This window comes from Anabas testudineus, chromosome 2 (assembly GCF_900324465.2).
Source record: "Anabas testudineus chromosome 2, fAnaTes1.2, whole genome shotgun sequence".
Classification (NCBI taxonomy): domain Eukaryota; kingdom Metazoa; phylum Chordata; class Actinopteri; order Anabantiformes; family Anabantidae; genus Anabas; species Anabas testudineus.
The window spans coordinates 6,631,274-6,657,595 of NC_046611.1; the positions used below are offsets into that span (position 1 = coordinate 6,631,274).

General features: G+C 39.1%; 1 long non-coding RNA gene across 1 annotated transcript; it reads right to left on the reverse strand.

Moving 5' to 3' along the window:
* On the reverse strand, positions 1-24,845 carry LOC113162826. The gene is made up of 3 exons (XR_003298847.1): positions 24,829-24,845; positions 8,745-8,749; positions 1-129 (listed from the first exon to the last, which is right to left on the reverse strand). It is a non-coding gene; the product is annotated as an uncharacterized LOC113162826 (long non-coding RNA).
* Between the last annotated feature and the right edge of the window lie 1,477 nt (positions 24,846-26,322).

Here is a 26,322-nt window from a genome sequence, read left to right on the forward strand (position 1 = left end):
AAGTGTTCAGACTCCTGCTCTCCTGAACGACCTGCACAGACCTTACTGTGTTTACCACCTCTGTAGCTTAGGTTAGAAACAACTAAGAATATTTGCCACTCAATTTGCAAAGTGATACCACCTAAAGCTCTCAAACTAAGGTAAGACTTAATGTTGTTAATGTGTTTTTTTTTCAGTTTTTCTTGTAGGCTTATCGGTAATTGTTGTGCATTGAGTATTTTTTGCTAATAACACTTTCATTGTTACTTACTCTGACTTTTGATCAATACACAATATCTTTACACTTATTTGAGTAAGGCATGTGAATACCAACCAGTTCTCATCAGCAAAACATATTGCAAGAGAATGTAAAGTCCCATTGGAAATTGTTAGAATGGCAAAATAAATCCTTTTGTTTTTGCTGTAATTTACATTTTGGTGTAAGATCAAAAGATGGATGTGAAACAAAAGTTCAGTCAGGCACTACAACAGCCCATTGGATAAGTGTACAATATTGACTCTCTGAATGGCAAAATAGGTCTGTATGTTGCTTATGTTTCATGTGGATGAGCCAACGAAACAACAAGTCACTCAGCAGCAAAAACAAACAAACAAACAAAAACAGCTATTAAAAATGTTTGGTTTGACTTCTCTTCACTGAGATCCTATAAAACGATTGCAGATGAGACCAAGAAAGAAAACCAATCATATATCACTTAGTCTATATTTATAGAAAAAGGTTGTTAAATTTAATATGAAGACAGTGCTCTGTTCTTTCAAAATATACAAGAAGGAAAACACACAAATATTGCTTAAGGCAACAGTGTGAACACAAATATAAATATTGGTGCATAGAATATTTCTACTAACAAAGAAAATGAACATACATACAGCTGAGTCACTGTAACTTTAACTTTAACTTCTCTATCTTGTGTTTTTTTCACCAGTGAATCATGAGGATCATCTTTGCCTGTTTTCTGCTGGTGCTGCTCTCTGCCCTGGAGATCAGTGCACCTCTGAACTTTTATGACAAGCATGTCACCCCAAACATGGAAATTAATGACTGTAGGGAGAAATTGCAAAGGTTAAAGATAAGGAATTTTAATACCTTCATTCTGACACAAAGGAAGACAGTAGAGGATCTATGTAGAAATGGTGATGGATTGAGAAAACTTCAAAACGTAAACATTATTGATTGTAAAGTAAATAAAGTGGGTGTATTGTATGGTGCTATAGTTACAATTAAATGTGAAAATGGAATACCTGTGCACTTGGAGAACGTAGCAAGAATTAAACCAAAATAGCGAAGTTTTGGAAAAAATAAAACAATACATTTTAAAACGCAAACAACTTGTCATGTTATTTTGTATATATTAAAGGTGCTGTACAGTTTTATTATAAACTGATTATGTTTAGTGTAAATCAGTTCATGTGTGTAACAATATCAATTGAATGAATGTCTTTCCGTCCTTGTTAACATTTGTAAACCGTGTTTTTCAGTAATGTCGATTCAATTCTTGCTGCAATATTCTGAACCATTTCAAGGATGTTAATATTAGCATGGCAGTGGGAGGCTTTTTTTTTTTCTTTATTCATGCACAATACCTGGAAATAGACGGGCTGACTTTCACTTTACCTATTGTGAAACAAACATTTTTTACTGCTTCTCACTGCCTCTTGAAAACAATACAACAGTCTTGTGACTCCAGATCTGTCTTCATTTTCAGAGAGCTGTGTTTATAGTTTAATTTAAACAAAAATGTGTGATTTGTTTGATGGGAAGTTTGATAACGACATTTTATTTATACACTGAACTGAAACAAGACATATCAAAAATGACCAGGACAAAATTATTAGCTCTCTGACAACATTGCAGCTCAGCAGTGGCTCAGTTGGTAGAGCAGGTGTCTATGAGCCCCAGTGGTTCAACTCTTGGTTCCTCCTGTCAGTTTTCTTAGCTCAGTCATATGAAGAACATGGGTTTGTTCTGTTATTGTCTGTTTCATATCATCTGGTATGAAGCTGTCTCTCATTATAATAACACATATAAAACCCAGTATCACTGAGACCCCATAGATCGACTTGATTAATGTGGCACAGATAGTTGTATCAGGGAGAGTTTGACCTCTTGACCTCTGCAGCATTTGCCTAGTTGAAAAGTTGCCAAAGCTGAAATCTCACTCCACCATTTTAAAAGTTTTCTTGATCTCAGTATTCAGTATTAAGAGACAATGTGTTTTATTTATGTGTTTTATTTGCTTACATTGACAGTCATTGTCTATCCTCCAGTGGCAAACAATAAAATCTTTGACTACTACCCAATTTATGCACCACTCATCAGCTGAGCAATCAATAAAGTAATATACCAGTGTATAAACTGAAAAGGTTCTTGGTGGTCTGACCTCTTCCAGTTGATGAGATGGGGTTAGTAAAAACAACAGGGTGAATCCAGAACAGTGTCACCTTCATGAAGGAGGGTTTATTACAGGAGTGGAGGCTTTGTTCAGCCAAAGATTTATTAACATTAAATGCTCCACAGAGCGCCACAGGAGATCCTTTCTACCTGTGGCAATCAATCTGTACAATTCCTCCCCCCTCTGTAAGGTGTGGGGGAAGTGATACTGTCATAACCTTGCTGTGCATATATTGACCCAATTTCATTTATCTATTTACATATTCTGTATATATATTGAGTTTTTTTTTTTTATCGGTATTGATGTTATTGTGTATTTATGTTTGTGTATTTATGTTGGTGTTGGATCTTTCCTGGTTGTGGTTCCTTTTCTTTCTGTCTGTTTTGAGAACAATGGTAATGAGGCAAAACAATTTCCCTCTGGGATCAATAAAGTTTTTTGAATCTTGAATCTTGAATCTTGAATCTTTAGTCTTTACAGTCAGGTGCTTTAGTTTATTTCTTTTTAAGATTTGTGTACAATAATTAAAACCCTTCCTTAATGGGGAATTGTTCTGTGTTTAAATTGGGCATCATGGTTGTTCTGGAGCAGAGAAATCTTACAAACTTGAAATATTTGGATATGTGTTTGAATAAGTTCATCTGGTTGATAAAAGAAAGAAGAATTACAAGGTAAGTGTTAATTTGAATATACAGACAGATGATATGGACCAACGAGAGTCAGGACAATGTTTTTGGCTAAGTTAACTTGCATATGGTAAATACTGAGCTGTTTTTGAACAATCTCTGTTCAGATTCAATCCCTATAAGTACTCGTTTGAGGTCATATTTGAAATGTAGTGCAACTTGCAACGTTATAACCATCAGTCAGATGTGCTGCACATCCTCACCTGCATAATTTGCATTACTTCAATACATAAAAGGCTCACTGCAGGTGTTAAACATTAACACAAGCAAAAAAAGTTATTTTTACTTTACTTTAATACTTTTTTAAAATCTGTGTTGAAGCATATTATTAGCACAATTAGAAGTAAATAATTAGTAAAAATGTTTGTAATGCAAATTTGAACTTAACTTATTATAAACTTATTTATAATATTATTATATTTATATAATAAATTCATTGGCATTGTAATGACACTGTATATTCATTAGTATATTAATCAAGCTGCATTCAATTACACTACAATTGTATTAATGTGAATGTACTTTATGGATTTACATTGAATTAAGTAACTTAATTTAACACACAACACACACTTTTATATACACTTGAAAAGTAAGGAACTCAATGCAGCCTAATGTAGTCTGCAGTCACATAGCGACACCTGTCCATCGGCAATAACAGTCCCCGGTAACCCGGACCAATTAGGGTCGCACCGTTATTTGTGGGTCATTGTGTTTTTATTTGCATCGCGCTATTTGGATTGTATTTTCATAGCTCTTCTCCACCTTGTACTTCAATAAGTCCAAGTACAGGTCCAGACTTACTGATGATCATCTTTAAACCATACTGAGGGTCTCAGCTGCTTCCTCCCTCAAGACAAATGTGGCTCGACTATGATCTATGAGCAGATATAGAAGACTAAAGAAACCACATATAGTCGCCGACCAGAGGATCTAATTATTATTAATATTTTCATTGTTATTATTATTTTATTTATTTATTACTGATTTATTTTCTTATTACTTTTTTATGTGTTTATTTATTTTTTCATATTATTTTGTATTAAAAAATAAAAATAAATAGATTTGAGAAGATAGGAATTTTTTTTAACAAAGCTTTACTTGTGGAAGACCTGATGCGGCCCAGCCTCACCCAGACTCTGCCTCCTGCGGCCCCCAGGTAAATTGAGTTTGAGACCTCTGATTTAGGGTTTATACTGTTTCTGCATTTGTTGCATGATGTAAATGACACAATAGTGCAACAGGAAAGGTTGAGTAAACATGCTAAATAAACGGTGTCAGAAATAATCTCCTACTAATACAGACTAAAAGATATGCTACAAATAAAAACTTTAAAATTGACATTGTTTAAGATGTTATTTTGGTCATGATGGTGCTACAGTACATGGTGTCTTGTATTTATTTAAATATTTATATATAATTGAATAATAATAATGTTGCATTTTTTGAAAGATTCTTTACACCTTAAAGATAAAACATTTCAAAACAGGAAAAACATGTCTGCTCATCACTAACACCTTGTGGTTTTCTCAGGAACCTGAATTCAGTTCTGCTCCTCTGTCAAAGAGTGAGAAGAACAGTTTACTGTGACTGTATTTAAGACATCGATATTAAAGTTAATTTTCAAATGAACACCTCACTGTTCTTATTGTAAAGAGTTTAAGTTACACAAGTCTAAATTCTCAGCAGAAAAGTTCTAAAAATACTTTGTAAAACACTTGTTTAACACTCAACATGAACATGATGAATCCTCCAGGAGCTGGTAGAGAACAAAGAGCAAAAAATGATTATTGTTTCATTTGCTCCGTTAATGCTGAATATGGAAATAAGCATCTTTTTGATAGAAAGTTTTTCATTTATTTACATTAGTTACCATCCTCACTTTACAATGACTGATTCTACATTACACTGTATGTAGCAGATGCAAGTTGGTAAAGCTGCAGAAAAGTAAATCAGTGTTAAGAGTCTTAACAGCCACCTTATAAATATGTGACCATACAAAGAAAATGTAATTAGTCTACAAATGTGGTGATAATATGTCAGTGTTATGATCACAGTTTTCTTCTATCAGTGCTAAAACAAAACTATAAAAAGATTACATTTGAAGAAATTCCAGCTTTACAGCTTTAATTCTATGATTTGTTTTTGTTTAGGAATTCGATATTGTCCACATATTTAGTATGAAGTGTTGTTTGATGTGAAGTATTTCAATAATACTGTTTAAACTGTTAGTCTTTTTACATACAGTCAATCAAAAACTACTAAATTTAATGTTTTCATTGCATCTGTCCATCGACCAACATGCCACATACAGTGCAGTGTAGAATCAGTGATTGTAAAGTGTGGATGGTAACTAATGTAAATGAACGAGTAAATAAAACATAAAAGTACTGGAATTTTCTGCAACAGACATTAACATCAGAGTTGAGTTGTTGAGTTTACTACTAATCTTTATTACAGAGCTCACATAGTCATATGAGGAACATGGGTTTGTTCTGTTGTTGCTTGTTTCATAACGTCTGGTATGAAGCTGTTACTGGTTAAACAATAAACAAAACATATAAAACCCAGTATCAGTTCATGGATCCACTCTTAGATTTAATGTAACACATGTAGTTGTATCAGGGAGAGGTTGACCTCTTGACCTCTGCAGTGTTTGCCTAGTTGACAAGCTGCCAAAGCTGAAATCTCACTCCACCATTTCAAATCTCTTTTTGAAGCCTGAATATGAGGAGAAGTTAAAGGTGGGTCTCTGTAGTGCAGTACTGAGAACAACATCTGGTCCACTTGATTGGTTAGAAGGATCAAAAATGGTTTGCAGGAATTTAGAGAAACAATAAGAGGGGCCCTCTTGAAGTTGGATAATGGCAACTGGATTTATTTTTTGTTGTGTCAAAATGTTTCACTACTCATCCACGGCACCTCCATGACTGAGAATGTGAGAATGACGTAGGTGAGGACACACTGACAGCTATGAAAGCTGTGTCTGGGTGGACAGCTAGTATCTGAGAAACTGCTCCATGTTAGACCTCAGCAATCATAATATTCTTCATCATAACAGCAATATTACATAAAATTAGAATACTACTGGATTATTCCCTTTTTATGGCAAATGCTTAATTTAGATTGATTAGATTTTCCAGGAAGACACATTTTTATTTTAAGTGAGAGAGTAAAGAAATATATTTTCTAAACATGTTTGCGCAATAAAACTCAAATGTATTTTATCTTGTCCCCATAAAATGGTGACTAGATAAATCAAGACGTGTTACTCTTATCTGTCAAAGCAGCTTAGACTCATTTGTCAGATAGGAGAACAAACTTCTCGTTTTTTTTCACTAAACAGTGACTTGTATTTTTGCTGTTTGTCTTAAAGAGGAAGAGAAATGAGAAAGATGATACTGTACCTTATGAAAAACAAACATATATAGTGTATTTAACTGATGTTTTTTAAAAATACTACGTGTGTAGTTTACTGCGACACTGACATTATTAGGATATAATGTTTAGCTTGAAATAATTTTATATGTTTTGTAATGATTTAATAACTTATCTTTGGCTCATCAAGTAATATTTTTAGTTGTTTAAATTATAAAAGATTAATTGTTCTATTTTTATGCTTTTCTTCAAAATGAAATGTTTTAACTATTTGATTATATAAAAATATGTATATTTTTAACAGCCTAGTTTGAAATTTACATCAGTTTATTTTAAAACTGTCCACTGGTGTGAATGTCTCTAACTAAACAATCAGAAACAGGCTTAATGAGGGTGGCCTGAGAGCCAGACGTCTTGTAGTGGGCCCGGTGCTCACTGCCCAGCACCATGGAGCTCCATTGGCCTTTTGCCATAGAACACTAGAATTGACAAGTTTGCTACTGGTGCCCTGTGCTTTTCAAAGATGAAAGCAGGTTCACCGTGAACACATGTGACAGACATGAAGGAGACACATAGACCTCTGGGACCTCTGGGATATGTTTCTGTCCATCCGACTGTCTGGGAGCTCAGACAGTCTGAGTACAATATGATGTCTCTGTAAAATTTTATAGAAACACTTTCAATAATTTGCTGTTGCAGCCTCAACACTGTAGTTACTTACAGTGTTTCTGTGATTTTTTTCTGATGTCAGATTTAATAAAATATATTCTTGTCTTCTATTGCTCTCCAAGCAACTGTGTTCTGGAAAGACCTTAACACCCATAAAGAAACTATCAGTGGATGTGGATCATGGAGAATCTTTGAGAAGGTTTTGTGGACTTGTCACCTGAGGACCTGTGTGCAGATGAGCACAAAGTGGATGTGGATCATGGTTGGGAGCGTTATGCTGCCTGTAACATTGTTCAGCGTTAGTTTGGTGGTGGGTCAGTGATGGTTTGGGGAGGCATATCCATGGAAGGACCTCTACAGGCTAGACAGCAGCACCCTGAGTGCTATTAAGAATTGTAATGACATCCTTGGACTCATTGTCAGTCATACACTGGTGCATTAGGTCCTGGGTTCCTCCTAGTGCACGACAATAACTCGTGACGAGAGTGTGCAGGCATTTCCTTGAGGATGAAGGAACTGATAACATTGACTTTATTCTAGCTTCATACATTTTCAACATTCTCAAAGTAAAAATGGCATCAGTGGTGCTCTTACGGGGCATGAAACCATGCTGCTCACAAATCTCCACCTTCTTCCTAAGCCTGGCTTCCACTACTCTTTCCCACAGCTTCATTGTGTGGCTCATCAACTTTATTCCTCTGTAGTTGCTGCAGTTCTGCGTGTCACCCTTGTTCTTAAAGATCGGAACCAGAACACTTCTCCTCCATTCCTCAGGCATCTTCTCACTCTCTAGAATCCTATTGAACAAACTGGTTAGAAACTCCACTGCTGTCTCTCCTAAGCACTTCCACACCTCCACAGGTACGTCATCAGGACCAACAGCCTTTCCACTCTTCATCCTTTTCAGAGCCTTCCTCACCTCATCCTTTCCAATCTCTGCTATTTCCTGCTCCACAACATCCACATCTTCCTCCCTTCTTTCCCTGTCATTTTCCTCGTTCATCAGTTCCTCAAAATACTCCTTCCATCTTTTCTGCAGACTGTCCTGGGTTGTTAGCACCTTTCCATCTCTGTCCTTAATCACCCTTATCTGTTGCACATCCTTCCCATCTCTTTCTCTCTGTCTGGCTAGCCTGTACAAGTCCATCTCTCCTTCCTTTGTGTCTAACCTGTCATACAGCTCATCGTAAGCTTTCTGTTTGGCCTTTGCCACCTCCCTCTTAACTCTACGCTGCACTTCCTTGTACTCCTGTCTACTTTCCTCAGTCCTTTCTACATCCCACTTCCTTCTAGCCAACCTCTTCCTCTGAATGCATTCCTGTACTTCCTCATTCCACCACCAAGTGTCTTTACCGTCTTTCCTCTTTCCAGATGACACACCTAGCACCTTCCTACCTGTTTCCCTGATAACTTCTGCTGTAGTTTCCCAGTCATCTGGAAGCTCATCCTGAGCACGCAGAACCTGTCTCAACTTCTGCCTGAATTCCTCACAAGTTTCTTCATTCTTTAACTTCCACCACTTGGTCTTCTTTTCTGTCTTCCCTCTCTTCTTCTTCCTGACCTCCAGAGTCATCTTACACACCACCATGCGGTGCTGTCTGGCTACACTCTCTCCTACCACTACTTGCAGCCTCTAACTTCTCTCAAATGACCTCGTCTACATAGGATGTAGTCCACCTGCGTACTCCTACCTCCACTTCTGTATGTCACTCTGTGTTCCTCTCTCTTCTGGAAGTAAGTGTTGACTACAGCCATTTCCATCCTCTTAGCAAAGTCTACCACCATCTGTCCTTCCAGATTCCTTTCCTTTACTCCAAACCTGCCTCATCACCTCTGTTGCCCTCACCAACATGCCCATTGAAGTCTGCTCCAACAACAACTCTCTCTCCTGTGGGGATACTCTCTATGACCTCATCAAACTCACTCCAGAATCTCTCCTTCTCTTCTAACTCACAGCCAACCTGTGGAGCATACCCACTGACTACATTCACCATCACCCCTTCAATTTCTAGATTTAGGCTCATCACCCTGTCTGAGACTCTTTTCACCTCTAGAACATTGTTCACAAACTCCCCCTTCAGAATCACTCCTACCCCGTTTCTCTTACTATCCACACCATGTTAGAACAGTTTGTATCCTCCTCCAATACTACGTGCCTTGCTGCCCTTCCACCTTGTCTCCTGCACACACAGAACATCTACCTTCCTTCTCTCTATCATGTCTGCCAGCTCTCTGCCTTTCCCTGTCATTGTGCCAACGTTAAGAGTCCTTCAGGTGTGCAGCAATCTTTTTAGTTAGCATCAGTTTCCTTTTTAGACTCCAGTCATAGACACCCTGCTAATTCAGTGTTTTACCTAGTGTGACTCATGTACACAAATGTTAGACAGTTCCAATGATGCCTTCAAAATTTTAGCTGGGTTGTTTCTTTACCTCATTACAGTTTTTCTCAATAGCTAAAACACTACACCCTATTGTCTGAACCAAATGCTCAGTTGCCTGAACCCACTGATTGAATCAATCTCTCTTTTGCCAAAACCATAAGCACTTTTCACCTGTTTAAACACAACTTGCCAACACATTTTCATTGTGATGCACCTGTTCTGCATAATGGTGAGCACAGGTGACAAAAGTCAAACACAATTAAAGCACAGGTGTCACCACCTGAACACAACAACTCAAAACTGATCACACTTGTGGCTAATGATGTGAGGGAACATATACAGTAAGCCAGTTCAGAGAGCACTGGTTTGTCAGACCTTACAATGGATAGAAATCTGAGAGGAAGAGTTTGTGTGAGAGGAGGTCGAGGTGGTCAAGGTGGTCAGCAAAGACAAAGAACAGTAATATCTGATGAAATCAGAGCTACTGTGATTGACCATGTTCTTGTCCATGGTATGAGCATGAGGGAGGCTGGACAAAGGGTACAACCAAACATCAGTAGATTCACTGTGTCCACCATAATCAGAAGATTTAGAGAAGAGCACAGGTAAATGCCTTTATTTGACATTATAGTACAGTATGTAAATGTTGAACGCAATTACTGCATGAAATACTATACAGCTGGTAAGTCCCACCCATCCATGAAACCCCACTGGACCTCTAGATTGAACAACCATCAAAAAAACCATCGGGCCATTGTTGGTGTTTCTGGGCAGCGTGGTGGCAATGTCACATTATGTGCTGCCATCAGCAATCATGGCGTTGTCCACCATCATGCCAACCTGGGGCCCTACAACACTCACCAGCTCCTCATCTTCCTCAATCACATGCGAGATGCTCTGATAGGGCAGCAGGAAGAGCATCCAATCTATGTTGTTGTTTGGGACAATGTGAGTTTTCACAGAGCTCTCCAGGTTAGAGAGTGGTTCAGTATGAACCAAGGTTTTATCAATCTTTGCCTTCCACCGTACTCCATTTTCCTGAACCTCATTGAGGAATTCTTCTCCTCATGGCGGTGGAGGGTATATGAACGTCAACCTTACACCAGGGTAAATCTCCTGCACGCCATGGAACTTGCCTGTGGTGACATAGGTGTGGAGGCATGCCAAGCCTGGATACGGCATGCCAGGGGTTTCTTCCCCCGTTGCCTGGCCAGACAAAATGTGGCCCGTGATGTGGATGAAGTCCTGTGGCCTGACCCAGTACGGAGACATGATGCTTTGGCTGAGTAATGCGCTTATTTGCAAATTTTAGTATTTTTTTTTTTACATAGGCTTACTGTACACAAGTGGCAAATGCATAAGATTTCTGTTTGTTTTTACAAGTGCTATGTGTAAATGCACAAGATTTCTTTAGTTTTGCAACATGCATTTAGCCTACAGTTAACAATAAACTTGTATTTCTCCAGCTTCATGTCCTGAGCATTGTGTTTTATATTTTTCTACATAGTGTTTAGTGACTGTTCAGTAGTGTTTTTAATTTTGATTGACTTGGAGCACGAGTTGACAACATAGTTCAGTTTTGAGTACAGATTCAACTGTTTTGAGGTGAAAGTTTGGTTTTGCAAGAGGAGTCTGAGGTTTTGTGAATGTAGCTTTAAACTTTGGTTTTGTGTTCACAGTTTAGAGAAAAGGAGAGCAGCTTTCAAGAAATGTGTCTTAGCAATCAAGAAAAACTGTAATAAGTATTTGTTGTGCTCTCTCTTGTGCTGCTTGTGACACATGTACCATCTTCACTCTCTACTGCCGGGTCAAAGATGTCAGCGGTCTGCCCAGACAGTACTCTTTGTTCCTGATCTCTTTCAGGGTCTCAAACTCCCACTTGTATGCAGAGGTACACTTATGTTCAAAATAATAGCAGTTCAATGTGACTAACCAGAATAATCCAGGCTTTTACTTTATTTTTTATTGATACATGGCAAACAAGTTACCAGTAGGTGCAGTAGATTCTCAGAAAACAAACAAGACCCAGCATTCATGACATGCAGACTCTTAAGGCTGTGAAATTGGGCAATTATTTGAAAGGGGTGTGTTAGAGTAAAAATGATTTACTCACTGGTTTATAATATAAAACCTGTGATCAGTGATATGATAAGAGCAGGCATCATTGTTGAAGCACCAGATTGTCAATGCAACACCCCCATCTTTCCAGTGAAAAAAGCTGAATTAGGAATGTGGAGAATGGTGCAGGACCTGAGAGCAGTAAATCAGGCTGTTGACAGCCGAGCACCCTGTGTTCCTGATCCACACACATTGTTGAACCAGTTAAAACCAGATAAACAATGGTTTACGATAGTTGATCTTAGTAATGCATTCCATCCCAATAGCCAAAGAATCACAGGGATGGTTTGGTTTTACCTATCAGATGAAAAAATACACTTATACCAGGCTACCACAAGGATTTTGTGAAAGCCCCACAATCTTTTCACAAGAAATAAATAACTGTTTAGCAGACTTTGACATACCAGAACACAGTCAGGTTTTGGTGTATGTAGACGACATTCTTATAGCATCAGACACGGAACAGAACAACAAGCAGACTGCATTAGCTCTATTTATACACCTTCACAGAACAGGGAACAAGGCCTCCTTGTCAAAGTTACAATGGGCAAAACAACGAGTTACGTTTTTAGGACATGATTTAGTACCTGAAGGAAGGCTACTAACAGCAGAAAGGAAGAAATCCATCCTAGATGCTCCAAAACCACAGACAAAACAACAGATGATGATGCAATTTTTAGGATTTTGTAATTATTGCAGGTTGTGGATTCCGAATTATGCTCAAATCACACAGCCATTGTTAGATCTCATCTATCAGACACCCATGACAATGAAACAGGAAATCTTGTGGACCCCAGAGGGAGAGGAAACCTTTACCTCACTAAAACAGGCCCTCGTAGGGACAACGGTTAGACTATAAGAAAGAGTTTGTGCAGACAGTAGATTGTAAGGGATCATTTATGACTTCTATGTTAGCACAGAAGGTGGGAGGCAGATTTAAACCAGTAGCATACTACTCAAAGAGACTTAACTGATGTAGCTCTTGATAAGGGAGAGGTTTGGTTTGTAGATGGGTCATGCTCTAAGACCCCTACTGGACAAACACAGACAGGATTTGCTATAGTGACACAAGACACTATAGTGAAAGCAGGCAAACTACCGTCACACTTCTCTGCCCAGGCAGCTGAGATAGTTGCCCTCACCCAGGCCTGTAAAGAAGGCCAAGATAAGGACTTAACAGTTTCACAGATAGCCAATATGCTTTTTCAACACTTCATTTCTTTGCAGCCCAGTGGGCAAGGAGAGGTATGACCACCTCTACAGGGAAATCAGTAGAACATGCAACATTGTTAACAGCACTTTTATAAGCTGTACTGCTACCAAAGACCTTAGAAGTTTGTAAATGTGCAGCACATACGAAGGGTAAAGACCCAACTTCTAGAGGAAATGCTTTCGCTGACAAAATTGCTAAAGAGGCAGCTAAAGGAAAGCATGGGATTTTAGTGCTCACAGTGCAGGACACAGAAACAGCGACACCATTTGATTTACAAGTTCTTACAGACATGTAGCAGAATGCACCCACACCAGAGCAAACTTTATGGGTAAAACATGGAGCAGTTAAAGTAGATGGCATCTACAGAATACAAAATAAACCATGTCTTCCAAAAGGCTTGTTCCACACCGCCGCAGTTTTGAGCCATGGGCCTTGCCATGTCTCAACAGGAGGGATGGTGAAGGTGGTGGAACAACATTTCTATGCTCATGGATTTAATACTTATTCAAAACATTTTTGTAGAGCTTGTTTGATATGTTGTAAACATAATGTACAGGGGAATGTGTGACCTAAAAGAGGGCAATTCCCACAGGCAAAGCATCCATTCCAGTTCCTACACATGGACTTTATTGAACTAAACAAATGCAACAACTATAAGTACTGCCTTGTACTGATCTGCCCCTTTTCTAAACCGTACTCGTAATCGTACCAAGTAAACATGCCGATGCATTAACAGTGGCTAAAGCTCTATGTAAATACATTTTGCCAGAGCATGGGATTCCAGAAGCCATCTATAGTGATAATGGAGCACACTTTGTGAATGACATCATAAAACAGATGGCTATACATTTGGGAATCACTTTAAAGAACCATTGTTCATATCACCCCCAGAGTGCTGGGTTGGTAGAACGGACAAATGGCACGATCAAGCTAAGATTGAAAAAGACTATGGAACAAACGGGGAGACCATGGCCTGAATGTTTAGACTTAGTAAAGACATATATGAGAATAACTCCTACAGGAGACGGGTTAACCCCGTTTGAGATGATCTATGGGAGACCCTTTGTACTCCCTATCTTCACAGATGTGATAGAAAAGTCAGAAGACACTTACACCTTAGCAGATTGGATGTGTAGAATGTTGAAAGAGAAAGAAGTTGTAAATGCAAATAATCTGCCAGAGGGTGTTTTGTCTCCACAGGACTCAGCTATTAAGCCAGGCGACCAGATCCTGATAAAGGTCATCAAAAGAAAAAACTGGTCCTATCCACGGTGGGAAGGTCCCTATACTGTCCTGCTTACCACACCCACTGCAGTGAAGATAGCTGAACGCTCCACGTGGATTCATCAAAGTCACTGCAAAAGAGTAATTCCCCTGGTTGGCACTGCGTAGGGGTGGAAGTCGACCGGTACCAAAACCTTTGGTCGCTGAAGAAACCAACTGATCCCCGCGTCCCAGCTATGGCACCAGGGGTAAAACTCGTAGCAGCAATATGCACTGTCATAGTAGCGGTTTTCTTTTTTCTGTATGAGACAGGACTCCTTACTGGGAAGCCGCCAGACAACAGACCAACCTGCCTCAACCTAACCAAGCGATGGACAACAACACCTATTGAGGACTGGGCCTGGAAAAACCTGGACACTGAGCACGCACACCCATTTGAGACCAATATGTGGTATCGTTATGCCAAAGTTTTAGCCAACTCCTACAGGTAATGAAGAACTTGCAAAAAGCCATGTCAAGTGACCAGCATCCCGATCCTGCCCAGGACTGGTTAGGAGGACTCATGTCAGGACCTTGGTGGCATTTGCTCTTGAACTTATTAACACCATTAATTGTGTTCATTGTAACATTTTTCATATTAATGTCATGCATAGTTCCATGCCTTCAAGCCATGGTACGGAAGATGTTACAGACTACTGTGCTTAACTACATGTTACTACAGGCTTCTGACCCTGTTGTACTTCAACAGGAAGAAGAACTGTTTCATGATCATGACATGGATGCACCCCAGCTTGATCAGTATGAGGATGCTATGTAATGATGCATACATTGAAATTAGGAGACTAAGTGATGTATTGTTGATGCTTCATAGTGAATCCTTATAATGACAAACAGGGGGAAATGTTAGAGTAAAAATGATTTACTCACTGGTTTATAATTTTCTTATTACAATGTTACTTTACTCATAAGGCTAATTTCTTGTTTCTTACTTATTGTCATTATGAAGGATATATGTGTTTGATATTTAATCCTGTCAGCAACAGGAACATGTTATACTCTGCTAATGCTGCACTCTGCACACAGACATAAAACAGGACAGGTCAGAAAAAGGTCAGCATTCTCAGAGTTGACCAGATCTGTGACTTCAGGGTGTGTCTCATTTGTAATAAAAAGCTTGCACAAAGGGGGAACGGACGGAGTTGGAGATAGGAAATCCTGGGTGAAGCATTTATGATGCTAAGACCTCAGGCCGGCTCCCCTTGCAAGTAAAAAGGCCGAGTGTCCTTGTTGTGCTTTATTGTCTCCATCTCTTAGTGTATGAAACCTGTTGTGGTAATTTTGGACCCAACAGGGTGTGTTAAAAAAATGGCAGTGTCTGCCATTGACTGTACAAACTCAAAACTGTTTTGTACAAACTCTTTTGTTTCTAGGATTTAGCCATCCTGTGAATCACTAAACTAATATTTAGTTGTATGACCACAGTTTTTTATAACTGCTTCACAGATGTGTGGCATGGAGTCCACCAATGTGTGGCACCTTTTAGCTGTTATTCCACTCCATGATTCTTTAACAACATTCCACAATTCATTTACATTTTTTGGTTTTGCTACAGAAACAGCATTTTTGATTGGATTAAGGTTCGGGGATTGGTCCGGCCACTCCAACATTAATTTTGAGGGTTTGGAACCAAGACTTTGTTTACTAGTGTGTTTGGGGTCATTGTTGTGTTGAAACAACCATTCCAAGTGCTAACCTCTTCAGCATAAGGCAACATGACCTCTTCAAGTATTTTGACATATGCAAACTGATCCATGATTCAATTCAATTCAATTCAATTCAATTTTATTTGTAGAACGCTTTTTACAATTGCCATTGTCACAAAGCAGCTTTACACAACCAAAGAACAGTACATGAACAGTGAATGTGTATGAATCATGAAATCAGATTGTCCCTTTTGAGCAAGCCGAGGGCGATGGTGGCAAGGAAAAACTCCCTGAGAAGGCAACAGGAAGAAACCTTAAGAGGAACCAGACTCAACGGGGAACCCATCCTCATATGGGTGATTACATGCTGTGTAGGCAGCAGGCAGTCCAGTATAACAGTTAATGTCTTTTAAGTTATATGGAGTCCAGTTAGTTAATTGCAGGCAGACTTGTTCCCTTCCTGGACTATCGAGCGTTAAGTCGAGACCTCTGAGAAACAGCTGCCGATGTCCGCCGAGGCCAAGACCGACTTCATAGTAATGTGTGACCAACTCCAGTCTCCAAACGCATCCCATAGGGCAAACGGTGGATCCAGGCGACGAGATCTCCAGCCAGAAGTTGGGCATCAGGACGAGTCAGACAGGTCCAGAGGGCAAAGGGTGGAACGACGTGTAGCTTGACAGAGAGACAGGAAGAGGGAAATAGAGAGGTAGAGAAAGAGAGAGATGGCAGTTAGTTGTATTCACAGTCAGATAAAGTTTGAGGTGAATGTATATTTAGAATAGTGCAGCAGGGACTCCGGTAGGACTAATTATGACAGCCTAACTAAAAGGGTGGGCCAGAAGGAAACACAGACATGAGGGCTCCCTGGGATGTAGAGCAACCGAACACTTCACCATCACCATCAAACCTGAGTGATCAGTGAGAGTGCATCAAACATACCAGTTCACCATAATGCTCTACGTCCATGAGTCCTTCCCAAATCTATTTACAAAAATGCTTGACTAAATAAATAGGTATTCAGCCTATACTTAAACACTGAGACTATGTCTGAGTCCCGACACTATTTGGAAGGCTATTCCAGAACTTTGGGGCTTTGTAAGAAAAGGCTCTGCCCCCAGCTGTAGTTTTTATGATACGAGGTACTGACAGGCAGCCAGCATCCTTTGATCGAAGTAGGCGTGGTGGATCATAAGACACTAGCAGTTCACTTAGATACTGCGGAGTGAGGCCATTTAATGCTTTAAATGTCAAAAGTAGTATTTTAAAATCAATGCGAAATTTCACGGGGAGCCAATGAAGTGTAGATAAGATAGGGGTGATGTGCTCATATCTTCTGGTTCTAGTGAGGACTCTTGCTGCTGCATTTTGAACTAACTGAAGCTTGTTTATGCACCTGGCTGAACAGCCAGACAGTAAGGCATTACAGTAGTCCAACCTAGAGGTGATGAAATCATGGACTAATTTTTCTGCATCATTTAGTGACAAAATATTCCTTATTTTGGCAATATTTCTGAGGTGAAAGAAAGCTGTCCTGGTGATATTATCTACATGAGCTTCAAATGAAAGACTGGAATCTAGAATCACACCAAGGTCTTCTACTGTTGCACTAGATGTAACAGAAAGGCCATCTAGAGTTACGGCGTGATCTAAAATCTTGCTTCTAGCTGCAGATGATCCTATAACTAGTACTTCTGTCTTATCAGGATTTAGCAGAAGGAAGTTAATTAGCATCCAGTCTCGTATATCCTTTACACATTGCTCAACTTTATTAAGCTGTTTGATCTCATCTGGTTTTGATGAAACATATAACTGTGTGCCGTTAGCATAACAATGAAAGTTAATACCATGCTTACGGATTATGTTGCCCAGAGGAAGCATGTAGAGGGAAAAAAGCAGTCTGTTTTAGAAAGTGTGTCGGTATAGGGTCTAATGTACAGGTTGAAGATTTTGCAGAAGAGATGAGTGAAATTAGTTCATTCTCTTCAAGAGGAGTAAAGTAATCTAGGTACTGATCTGCTGAGGTTGGCTCATCATCTGCGTCAACTAAATTGTCTGGTTTTAAAGCTTGAATTTTATGCCTTATATTTACAATTTTGTTATTGAAAAAGTTCATGAAGTCCTCACTACTGCACAACGTTGTTGCGGAGATATCTGCAGTGGTCTTCTTTCTAGTTAATTTGGCTACTGTATTAAATAAAAATCTAGGGTTATTTTTGTTGTTTTCTATGAGAGTGGAGAGATACGTTCATCTAGCTGCACTAAGAGCTTTTTTATAGTTCAGGATGCTCTCCTTCCACGCTATCTGGAATACTAACAATTTAGTTTGGCGCCATTTACGTTCTAACTTTCGGGCAGTCTGTTTTACTGACTCTAGATATTCAGTCGCCTGGTCTAGTTCTGTAGGGTCAGACCGTGATCCAATCAACGTTGATAGCTCTGGAAGATTACTAATAAAGCTCTGTGCGGTAGTTGATGTAAATGTACGTTTAATGCAATAGCGCAGCGCTGAGTATACATTATTAATGACACACTGTAGTTGAAACAAGATAGTGGGCTGAGATAACTTCAGAAAGTGGGAGTGTAAGTAAATTTCTTATACTTAAACCAAAGGATATTATTAAATCTAACGTGTGACCCGCCTTATGAGTGGGTCCTACTACACACTGATCTACTCCTAGCAAGTCCAATATGGACATAAATGCTGTTCTCAGAGGGTCTTCTGGATTCTCAAAGTGAATATTAAAATCTCCAGCAATTAACGCTTTGTCTACAGAAACAACTAGGTTAGAGAGGAAATCTGCAAATTCACAAAGAAATTCAGAGTAGGGCCCTGGGGGTCTGTAAATGATAATTAGCGGGATCGGCTGAGCAGACTTTATATTTGTATCTATACTTGTTATGTTACTATAAAGACATTCAAAAGCTTTACATTTGTGTACATGCTTTTGTACGATAGTCAGTTTATCATTATAAATAACTGCGACACCTCCTCCTCTACCAGTCAGACGAGGCTGGTGAATGTAGCTGTATCCAGGAGGAGTTGCTTCGTTTAAAGCTACATACTCGTCCTGTTTAATCCAGGTTTCTGTTAAACAGAGTATATCAAACTCCTGATCTGTGATAATTTCATTAACAGTAAGAGCTTTAGATGTAAGAGATCTAATATTTAACAATCCTAACTTCAGATCAGAGGTGCTGGCTGCACAATCAGTGTGCTCTGAATTTGAGGTCTGTATGTTAATTAAATTATTAAAACAGACTTTCTGGGTTTTTCTGACTTTGTTTAGCTCGAGGAACAGACACAGTCTCAATATGTTGAACCCTGAGTGACGACTCTGTGCAGCTAGCAGACACTTGGTTTAGCCTGTTTGTCTGCTCCCTGGCCTGGACTCTGGGTAGTCAGCGACTAGCTAGGCCTGATCTTAGACTATGAGCTATACTGCAAGAAATGAGAGCAGCACCTTCCCGAGTGGGATGGACACCGTCCCGCCCTAACAGGCCAGGTTTGCCCTCAAAGGTACTCCAATTATGTATGAAGCCCACGTTGTTTTCGGAGCACCACCTGGACATCCAGCGATTCAGCGACCATAACCTGCTGTAGGTTATGTCGCCTCGTCTCTTTGGGAGGGGGCCAGAGCAGATTACCACTTCGGACATCGCCTTCGCTAATTTAAACACCTCTTTAAATTATTCTTATAATTCTTATTATATTCTTCGTAACCTCTTCGTTATTCTTCGTAACCTCAGACTGACGAAGGCGTATATCGTTAGCTCCAGTATGTACCACTATTTTAGAAAAGCTATGCTGTCCTAAGGCCCTAAGATTGCCTTCAATGTCCGGTGCCCTGGCCCCCAGGATACACCTGACCACAGCCGCTGGAGCCCCTAAAGGTCTGGCTAATTTCACGTGTCTCATTATAGAGTCTCCTATAACTAGAGTTCTTCCAGGTTTCTCAGCGGGTGAATCACTCGCTGCGCGAGTATGCCGCCGAGTTGTCACCCACTCGCCCCGCTGTGAGGGCTCTAATGCCGGAGTCGGCGACTGGCTATCTCCGCCTGCGGCACCCAGACTATCCGCTACAGAAATAACACTACTCTCGCTCTCTCTAACCCTCTCTAAAGTCTGGATGCGCTCCTTTAACGCTCTTATCTTCTCCGTCAGAGTGCTAACTAACTAACACACCTGTCACAGGTAAAATTATCACTAACGACGGAGGAAGACGGTCTAAACATCCTGCACTCCACACACTGAACAAGCTGAATATTACTCATTTTAAAGAACCTGAGTTGTAGAAATGTTGTGTAGAGTTTAAAAATCCGCGCATCCCCCAAGAAGCGGAAACGGAAGTGATCCCTGGTATGTGATAAATAGGCCCAACACCATAGTAGGAGAAACATGCCCATATCACGATGCCTGCACCGCCATGCTTCACTGTCTTCACTGTGTACTGTGGCTTGAATTGAGAGTTCAGAGGGGTCTCACGACTGTGGTCATTCGACACAAAAAGAACAATTTTACTCTCATCAGTCCACAAAATGTTCCTCCATTTCGCTTTAGGCCAGTTGATGTGTTCTTTGGCAAATTGTAATCTCTTCTGCACTGCCTTTTTTTTTAAACTGAGGGACTTTGCAGGGGATTCTTGAAAATAGATTAGCTTCACACAGGCGTCTTCTAACCGTCACAGTACAGTAACTCCAGACTGTCTTTTATCATCCTGGAGCTGATCATTAGCTGAGCCTTTGCCATTCTGGTTATTCTGCAATCCATTTTGGTGGTTGTCTACCGTTTTCTTCCACATCTCTCGGGTTTTGCGCTTCATTTTAAGGCATTGGAGATCATTTTAGCTTTAGCTTTAGCTTTTTTAAATAAATTTTTGGCACCTCTTTTTAGGTTTTCCCCTCTCCAATCAACTTTTTAATCAAAGTACACTGTTCTTCTGAACAATGTCTTGAATGACCCATTTTCCAGGCTTTTAACTGCATGTTCAACAAGTGCTGGTTTCATCCTTAAATAGGGCCCCCCTGATTCACACCTGTTTTTTCACTAAATTGATGACCACACTGATTGAATGCCACACTTTTTTTTTACACAACCCTTTTAACTAATTGCCCAATTTCACAGCCAATTTCACACCTACTGGTAACTTGTTTGCCATGTATCAATAAAAAAATACTAAAAACCTGGATGATTCTGGTTCAGGTCACATTGTACTGCTATTATTTTGAACATAACTGTATATATGTTTGTTACATACTCACTATCTTGAACTTTACTCTGCAGACTACGCTGACACTCTGCATGACCGCCTTTCTTTGCAAAGAAATAAACTTACAAAATACACATCAGTCCTAGTCAGGTGATGAGTTTATTATCTGGTTGCTACAGAAAAAGGGAAATTACAGGACAAGTGTTCATTTGAATATACAAACAGGTGATATGGAGTCAGGACAATGTGTTTTCACCTCCGCTGACCTGCGTATATTGAATATAGAGCAGTCTCTGACTTATCTCCGTTCAGATACAAAGCTGTCCAGTACCACACATTCAAATGAAGGTGGTGTTTTCTTTCAAATAATTTCTGAATTAGTTTATTGTTAAATTGTTGCTTACTGTCAAATTAAGGAAAGGATCTAAAAGGAGGACTTCCACAACGGACACGGTAGAATGTAAAAGGGAAGAAGACAACAGACGTAACAGCATCTTATCTGTAGATGCTGATCTGTAGCAAGAACCTCTGTCAAGAGCAAACAGCACCCAGACAGAGTCTCAGAATCATCTATCACCAGCTTACAATACAGTTCTTTCATCACTACCCAGGCGGTTTTACGGTTGTTCACTGGGACACAAATGAAAGCCCGGTGTAAAAACATGGTGACCATCAAGTGTTAATGACTCAGTGACTCCACAGGGTTTATAAACCTGCTTTTCCAGCCAGTCAGTCAGAACTGATGAAGCCTTCTGGATGGAAGGTGAAACATCTTCAAGAACTTAAAACAATTCTGGTTAATACTGAACAGCTATTTTAGAGAAAAGAGGAAAACTTCTGCTGTTTTCACACAGAGGTCAAATAAATTAAATAAAATAAATCTGATTGTGATCATACCTCACTGTTATCTCTCCCCTTCTGCTTTCCCCTCTCCTCTCTCTTTCTCTCTCCCTCTCTCTTCTTCCCTCTTCCTGTCTCTGTTGAGCTACACGTCATTCCACCCTTTGCCCTCTGGGCCTGTCTGACTCGTCCTGGTGCGGTGGGTCAGTGATGGTCCCATGTAGGGACCTCTACAGGCTAGACAGCAGCACCCTGAGTGATAATAAGAATTAGTAGGAAAACCTTGGACAGCATCTGGTCCTGGGTAGGCAGTGTGAGCCTAAGGAGGTCTTGTCTAAGGACCCCTACTGGTGGTAGGACATGGGATTTGAACCCCATTTTGAACTCCCACATGGGAGACTGTGATGTTACCACTAAACTAACCAGCCGCTCAAGACACTGAACGAAGCTCTCTAAGTCTGGTTGTTTTACTGAATGCAATGTTTTTTATTTCTGCACAGGAGAGTCTGACAGTAACATCACAGGTGGATGGTCAAGTCAAAAATGATTTATTATTATTATTTATTTATTATTATTCACAATATACAGTTATACTCTGTTGTTATCTCAGAGACCTTTGTTGCCATCTACTAGTTCTGACTGGCTAACACATACACACAAACAGAGTTGCCAGAGGTCTAATATTCAGCCTTGACTGAGATACGAAAGATGCCTCTGAGCTCATCACTAAGCTGACAGGACACTTTGCAACATGAGTTTTATCTATTAAAGCAGACAGCTGTGGCTCAGTCACCTATCTTAGACTTCTCCATTTTAGTTCCTGGAAATAAGACCAACTTCTCAATAGTGTTGGCCAAAAAGGAGAAATTCATTAGCTAAGAACTAAATGTGAGAAATGGAAGTTTGTGGTTCTGATGTTTTGCAGTTTCTTTAAATGGGATACTCAGAGGTATACTGTACAGTGGTGATTAGATTCAGGTGTTTCAGTTAATAGGATGAGTCTGGGAGTTCCTGCTTTATTTAAAGCAGAAGAATCTGGGTCTTCACTGTCAAGAGTCTAATCTTGACAATTCAGGTTTGTAAAAATGTAACATGGCTCAGAGAGAGACCTTAAAAGAAACGTTGTTAAAGCTCAGCAGGCTGAAGAGAGTTTCAGAAATCTTTCTTTAGTGTTTCAACTCCACCAGTCGCTGGTCAGGATGATTATTGTAGTAATGGAAACACTGGACACCACTGTTACCCTCCACAGGAATTGTTGACCAACAAAGATCAGAAGAAGACCAAGGTTCTAATAGTCTAGGAGGCCACAAGGAACCCCAGGGTAATTTCTTAACTGTCATGTAAACTGGAAACCTGGTTACAGTAACTGGGATCACAAGTAGTTTTCTTGTATATAAACTTGTTTTCCGATCACCAGAGAAACCTGGTTTCTCTCAGTGACCTGGTTTCCTGAGTGCATGTACTGTAATTGTACTGAATGGTGTGCATGGCAGAGATGCAAAGAGGGAGACGCTAATCTCCAGAAAGAACATTTCTGTCCATCTACAGTTTGATCAAGGCCATGAGGAAAAAAAACAAAAGACAACTGGAAGAGTGTTCTGTGGACAGATGAGACCAAAGTAAGACGTCTTTATCTTTTGCAACAAGCAAACTCTGCATTCCAGTATAAAAACTGTATCCCATCTGTGAAATATGGTGGTGACAGTGTCATGTTTCCGGGCCTGCTTTGCTGCGTCTGGACCAGAATGGTTTGTCATCACCGATGGAGCTGGAGAACTGATGAAGATCTGTGAACTCAAGCTCAACATAAACTGGTTCAAAGGGGAAGGCAACAGATCTAAACACTCAAGTCATTCTACCAACTAATAGTTAAAATAGAAGAAATGTAATAGTCTTTGTAATACAAAGAAGCAAACACAGGCTGACAAACAGACATGGACTCACATACTTTTACCAAACACAAATATTTAAGATGATGGAGCAATGAATTAACACAATAAGTTACTTTTTTTGTCTCATTTGTCAACTTTTTTTTTTCCAGGTTTAGGACTGATCATATTTTAGGCCATATTTTTACAGACATAGAGAAAAAAGTGTTCATTTAACTGAAGCACAACCTCAATTTAGCAAAAAAAATATTATTCAGTTTATTATTATCATATTAATACTGAATACTTTATTGATCCCCAAATTATGTGAAAAAGTGTCAAAGTTTATCGTATGTAATAAGGAAGTTAACGGTGCAGATTTAAGAAAAGGGTGAATTTGTGTTATGATGTGAAATTAGTATTTACTGTAACTACTCTATATAATTTGATTATTTATAAATTACATTTTAGCTTTGTTAAAGCTGTGCTTTACTTTTAATTGCTTAGTAAAATAGCTTTGTGACACAGACACACCTACCAACACACAGACATACACCCATAATTTTAAGGATGGTTTTGATTGGATAGATTTTGTTTGAACCAGTGTTGTGATGACACGCATGTACTTCTTGATTCTATAGTTTCCTGTGAAGAAAAGTATAAATTGCATATGAAAAAGAAAATAAAGTGTTCAGACTCCTGCTCTCCTGAATGACCTGCACAGACCTTACTGTGTTTACCACCTCTGTAGCTTAGCTTAGAAACAACTGAGAATATTTGCCACTCAATTTGCAAAGTGACACCACCTAAAGCTCTCAAACTAAGGTAAGACTTAATGTTGTTATTGTGGGTTTTTAGCTTCTATTACAGGCATAGGGGTAATGGTTGTGCATTGAATAATTTTTGCTTATAATACTTTAAAGTAACATTTTTAGTGTTACTTACTCCGACTTTTACTTAGTACACAATATTCCGACACTTAGTATTAGTACCTTTATTTAAGTAAAGCACGTGAATACTTCTATCACCACTTCATATTGTAGATCTGCAATAATTTAAGTTTCTATTCAAACAGCCTGTCTAGTTTAAATATTAATCTTAAGTCAAATTAAGGTGACAAGCTAACGTTGTTTGTCCTCCAGCACAGTGTATAAACTGATCGAGTTACAAAGACAGCTGAGCAACTCCTGCCTGGACCACAGTGGGTGAACTAACCAGCCAACCAATCAACCAACCAATTCTCATCAACAAAACATACAGTAAGAGAAAACCATATTAAAACATTAAACCATATGTTGGACCATAATATAAAAATAATAATAATAATAATGAATCCTTTATTGATTCCCCTTGGGGAAATTGTGGATGGAGAGCTGCTAGACGGTATTTCAGTGCTACAATACAGGGTTTCAGTGTCTTGTCCAAGGACACCTCAGCAAGTAGCCAGGAGGAACCAGGAATTGAACCCCTCACCCTGGGGTTCATAGGCGACTGCTTTACCACTGGAGCGACATAAAACAAAAAACATATAAGCATATGATTTTAAATTACATTAATCAAAAAAACACAAGACCCCTACTCATATACATGATGGTAGCTGAAAGATTTCCTTATGAAATAGGAAAACCCTTTGAAAGATCTGTGTCATCAGTACTTGTCAATGGTTTAGTTTTTTGCTATTGCTCTGGAAAAGGAAACAATTTTTAAAGGAAAGGATTATACTACATTAAACCAACATTTAATCAAATGGTAAACAATTTTATGGACCAGTTAATGAAGAAAAATATTTACAACAGGCTTTGTTATCTTAACACACAGCTAAAAGACTGGAGTCATTATTGTATTAACCTGTAGTTATCAGTACTACAGACCTTGAAGTCCTACATCTAACATTTTGTACATTTTCTCACAATTGACTGTTTGATATCTATTTAATATAGGAAGTATTATCTAAAACTAAAACAAAATCAGCAGGTAATGAGAAGATGGACTAATGTAAACTCTCTTTTTCTTCACCAGGGAATCATGAAGGTTCAACTCATCTGTTCACTGCTGGTACTGCTCTTTGTTGTATCTGAGAGCACAACAACAGCTGCAGAGGCCGCCCGCAGATACAAGATTTTCGAAAGACAACATATCAAAAAGAATATGACATTAGATCAGTGTGATGATTTTATGAAAGCTGTAAATGCTATTGAAGGAGGTTTCAAGGAGAAAAATACATTTATCATTTCTGATGCTGATACCATCCAATTGAATTGTTTAAACCCCAAAATGAAAAATGACATAGTCGAAACTAAAAATAAATACAGAGCTATTTACTGTGAGTTGAGTTCTGATGGTAAATACACTGGAAAAGAATATTATGAGAGACTAAAAATCTCATGTAAAGACAACCTCCCTGTGCATTTTATTGGCTTTTGTAAGCATCGTTAAAGCCTGCGCTTAATTATTTGTTAGACATAATGATATAAAATGTCATCTGAATCATTTAAATATCTTCTTATGACTAAAGTGTGTGCTGATTGCTGGAGATAATGCTAATAATAGTAATCAATAAATAAAAACATTGATTAGGGATTGTGAGAATGTGAATAAATGTCAAAGAATATGTTGGAATAAACTCACTTATGCATTTT